General features: G+C 45.1%; 1 pseudogene; it reads right to left on the minus strand.

The window, feature by feature from the left end:
• Positions 1–215: 215 nt before the first annotated feature.
• On the minus strand, positions 216–4,985 carry LOC114109013 (neugrin-like; annotated as a pseudogene).
• Positions 4,986–5,317: the final 332 nt, after the last annotated feature.

Consider the following 5,317-nt stretch of genomic DNA (forward strand, 5'->3'; position numbering starts at 1 on the left):
TGCTCCAGTAGGCTGGACTCTACCTGGCTGGTCACTGCCCCACTCCCAGGCACATCTGCTCTGTGAAGTCCTCTGCCTTTTGTCAGATTCAGACCTTTCATCCAACATTTCATGCTCATCGTTTCCCCTGCTTCCCAGGTGGATAATCCATACACAGAAACCCAGGCAGACCAAATATACTTGCCTGATTGTGTGTCACATGGCATGTCTCTGACTCAGATTCTGTACTGGAAGTTCCCGTTGCTGTTGCTGTTGAAGAACTCTCGTCTCCTCTGCACAACTGTTGCTGAAGATCTGGTCCCCTGTCTTCAGCTCTTCCAACCTCTGGCGCCCCCACAGCCGCTGGTGGGGTGACCTAGAGCAACAGCAGCAGGCATAAAGCTCTTCTCCCCTCCTCCAGGCCCTGGACTCCTTTATTCATTTCCTTCTGTCTCCTTGACCATTGAGTGTTCAGTTGTATAGCTTTCAAAGCTGTGCTGTGACCATGGCCTTTGGATGAGGCTTCATCCCTGGGCATCAGCAAAGAGCCCCAGTATAGACTGGCTTGCAGAACGTAGTTTGGAGCAATCCCTAGGGCCTGGGAACTACCGGAGCAGGCGGGCAAGCCCGATTTTCTTGAGGACTTTTTGAACCTGCTTCAGTTTCTATTCAAATGTGGGTACAAACTTGCTTTTTAAAACCCTTTGGATCACTATGGTGCTGATATCACAGCTTTCACCCAATCTGGGAACTGACCAAGACTGCATATTCCCTGTGTAAATACCTATGAAAAAAAAGAAGCAGGTTTTCCATCTGTGAAGACGTCTCCTATCAGAACAGTTAATGAATAATGTGACACTCGTGATAAATACATGAAAAGAAGAACTCTTCGAAAAACTGCAAATGCAGTCTCTGTCTTGCACCACTAAATGGCTACAGTCCATTCTTCTTTGCTGACAGCAGCACCCAATTGCTCCTAGTCATTTCATTTCATATCAGTTGGATTCCTCTCACTGCATGGCAGGTTCCAGTTAGATCCTGGGGATGCAAGAAGAACAGGCAAGTCTGTCCCTTCAAAGAACATATGATTCAGACATCCCTGACAGTCCAGTAATGAAAACTCTGTGCTTCCAATGCAAGGAGCTGGAAGATCCAGTGCAGGTGAGTTTGATCCCTGGTTGGGCAACTAAGATCCTGTCTGCCCCACTAAGCACCCAAAAACAAAACAAAAAAGACTGCTGTGTTGATTGAATGATACAATGTTTAATAAATATCCAGCCCAGGGCCTATCCCTAAGTAGACATTCCAAAAAAACACATGTAATCTGGTGGTGGAGACAGATGTATTAACACATGGCAACACTTATGAGAAGAATCTCAGCAGAGGATGCTAGGAGAGAACTGGGGAAGGAAAAGCAGGGACAGGCTACCACCACACCTGTGTGGTGGCCCAGGAATTGCTTCAGGAAGTCCACGCTAGAGCTGGTCTGAAAACCAGCAGTTGTAAAAAGCTGGCAGAGGGGAGGAGAGGAACAAGGGGTCAAAGTAACCGATGGTAGAGCAGGCAGCAGGTGAAATACAAGGAAGCACATCACCTTTGTTGGAAGGAGCTCAATCTGTGTAACAGTGGGAGCTGCAGGAAGACCATGCCTCGCTCAGGCATTCTGGAGTTTATCTCAGAGCAACAGAGAACAAAGGAAGAATTTTAAGCAGCAGAATGCCATGAGCAAATTTTCATTTCGTAGCTCAACCCAGTGAAGTCAAATAGGGGGCAGTCATTAATTAGATTCCTTGAACTATAGTCTGTATATTAATGAGTAATAATAACCTGTAACTTGCTTTCACTGACCAAGAGTGCTTTAATTGTTCCTGCAAACTGCATACCCTCCCAGCTTCACAGCCTAGAAAATATATCATACAACTCCTCTAACTGCCCCTTATAGTCAGCACTTCAGCTAAGGGGTCGATGTAGTAATAGTTGCTTGTTACTCAGGACACGGGGCTAGTTTTGCCCAGCTCAAACTAGTTGAGACCACTGAACATTCACCTGGGCCTGCACAAGTGTCCATTGAATGACCTATCAATGTCAGTAACCTTTCCTGAAGCTTCAAATCACCCTGCTTCTCTTTTTTAATGTCTATTTATTTGACTGCCCTGGGTCTTAGCTGTGGCATGCAGAATCTAGTTCCCCAACCAGGAATTGCACCCTGGTCCTCTGCATTGGGATCATGAAGTCTTAGCCACTGGACCACCAGGAAGTCCCGCCACGCTGTTTCTTTACCCCATAAATATCCTAAGCCTATCCCTTCAGGGAGGCCAATTTGAGATTTGTTCTCTCGTCTCCCTGCTTGGCTGCCTGTAAATAATTGCTTTCTCTGCTGCAGACCTCAGGGTCTCAGCACTGGTTTGCCCTGCATCAGGCAAACAGATGTGGTTCAGTTACCTGGTTCAGTAACAGTGTTTCTTTTTGTTGAAGACCAGAGGTGGAAAGATCAGGCAAGAGGCTGTCAGTAATTCAGGCAGTCTGAACTGAGGCGGGGACAACGAGAGCAGAGGAGAAAAGAGACTTGAGATATATTTTAAGAAGACCAAATGGTTGTACTTGGTAAGGAACTAAATATTGGGTTAAGAAATAGGCTGAGAGTCAGTATTTTTAGAGTGGGTGATTGGTGGGACCATTCAGGGATATAGCAAAAACAGGAGCAGAGTGAAACTGTCAGGAAACAAGAGTGATTCTATTTTGTACATGTTGAGTTTGAGGAACTTGTGTGACAGCCATACAGCGATGTCTAGTGCACAGCTGACTATAGATTCAGAACGACAACTTGGCCCGGACACAACGGATCTGGAAACCAACAGCAGAGGTGGTTGAAGCCACCTGGCATCAGGCAGAGTGAGATAAAACAACCCAGAACACAGCTTAAAAAACTGCAGGCACAGGAGGAAGAAGGGAAGCCCAGGGAGGAAACAAAACCAGTCCTACCAATAGGTGAGTGGTCCCCTGGGTCAAGAGAGAATTCAAGAATGCAGACAAGGTCAAATGCTGAGAAATGTTAGGCAAGCTCAAGTTTTGAGAGTCAGTTATTCCTGCACTGAGGAAGTCACTGATATATTTGTGAGCAGTTTCATTAAGAGCAGGCAGCCAGGAGGGAACTAAGGAGGGAGTGTGGTGTAGCCTTGGCAGCTGGGTTTCATTTTTTTTTTTTGTAATCCAAGTGACTGACTGAAGCTTTGCTTGCAAGCTTTGCCTGCTCTTCAAAGATGGCTGTCTTTAGTAAATACACTGCCAGGCATACAACAGATAAAAGACTGAGTGCTGCGCCGCCCACCACCCCCCCCGCCCCCGCCCCCCAACACACACACTGAGGCACCTTTGTTTTTAGAGATTTATGCTGCTGCTGCTAAGTCACTTCAGTCGTGTTCGACTCTGTGCAACCCCATAGATGGCAGCCTACCAGGCTCCCCCGTCCCTGGGATTCTCCAGGCAAGAACACTGGAGTGGGTTGCCATTTCCTTCTCCAATGCATGAAAGTGAAAAGTGAAAGTGAAGTTGCTCAGTCGTGCCCGACTCTTAGCGACCCCAGGCAAGAGTACTGGAGTGGGGTGCCATTGCCTTCTCTGAGAGATTTATGGTTGACTACAATAACCGCTAACTACTTGGGCCACTTGCCTTTTCTCTTCCTATGCCTTAAATTCCTGTTAAATTCACCAATAAAGAGTGAGGCCTCAAAACCATAGGATCCACTCCCCAAAATAAAAACCTCCAGGCCCCAGCAATCAACCCCAATAAAAACAGAACTCCAGGCCCTTGTTCTCTCTACCCACGACCGTGCGGTGTGGCCTCAGGTTTGCCGTGTAATTTCCAGGTCCTGTAAGTGTTAAACTTCCCTCACCCACCACCATAGTTTCTTGATGGTTATTGAAGGGAATCTTGTAATCTTCAGACCCGCAAGGGCTGGTCCAGCCACAGCACTGGTTATTGATAGACTGAGTCCCACCCACAACACCGACAACAGTAAGTTGACAGATGGAGGTCTGTGAGGAATTAGGTAGTAATTTGACCTAGAGCACCCAAAGGACAGGTCCTAGATAAGTGAAGGACAGCCACTTCCCCAGTGATGTGAATAGAGTATAAGATTGAGAGTGGAAGGTAAGGAGGAGGCCAAGAGCCTTTAATAGCTTTTTTTTACCTAATGGCCTGACTTTTCTCCGAAAAAAAGTGATTTACTGATCCCCAAAGGGGAGTTGACAGGTAAGAATTTGGAAGAGTTGAAAAGGCTGGTATTCAATACAGGAAGTTGACAGAAGAGAGGTGTTATAGGCTCATAAAATTGTGATCATCTTTATAAAACACCCTTTATTCTAAATCTCAACCCCAAAGTTACTCTGATGAGAATGAAAAGTGGAACATGACTTAAAGAAGACTATTTAGCAATATCTATCAAAATGCAAATCCATTTACCTTTGGCTTCAGCAACCCTACTTCTGGGAATGTGAATAACAGATACTTCTGGCAGATATGTAGATTGATGTGCACACAAATTTATGTGCTAGAGCACTATTTGTTATAGTGAGTGAGTGAAAACAATTCAAGTGCCCACCATAAAAGACCAGTAAAATAAACTACAGTTTGTTAAGCATCTACAAAAGAGAATGAGGAGCACTCTTTTGAGAAGTGGAATGGAATGTATTGAGTGAATAAAGCATAGTATAGAAAAGTATTTATAGATCCTGTTTCAGACTACGAAAGTGAAAACATTCTATATTATGAGCTTGCTTGTATTTTCAGAAGGAAACCTAGAAAGTGACACAAAAAAATTATTAAAAAGAGGATCCATAGAACACTAGGAGGGTTAACACTTCTCAAAGCATATGCCCCATTATATTGTTTCAGTTTTGAGCCATATGTAGTGTATTATGTATTCAAAACAAAAAACTTAGTCTGTCTCGGAGCTGCTCCCTGGCTTCCCATGACTGGGTCCTGGGCAGGGCACCTGGCACCTCCATTTATCTCTGAATTTTCTGGAACTGGATGGCTTTTTTCTGTTGTTTCAGGGCACTGGGGAGAGAACTCTTAGGTAGGAAGTTAGGTAGAAGCAACAAGGAGAGGCTTGGCTGAAAGGGATGCAAACCCATCTCTAAACTCCCATCCCAGACACACCCAGGAGAGCTCACAGATATGCTGCAAAATAACCACAGGGACTTTTCAACTCTTCCACAGGCTCCCTAAGCACATAATGGATAGAAGTGGGACTCTCCAAGTAACCTTAGGCATTAAGGGCTCATGAATATTCTACATCTAATTATAACAGATGGAATTATGGGAAGATATAAACAAC

This window comes from Ovis aries, chromosome 18 (genome assembly GCF_016772045.2).
Source record: "Ovis aries strain OAR_USU_Benz2616 breed Rambouillet chromosome 18, ARS-UI_Ramb_v3.0, whole genome shotgun sequence".
Classification (NCBI taxonomy): Eukaryota; Metazoa; Chordata; class Mammalia; order Artiodactyla; family Bovidae; genus Ovis; species Ovis aries.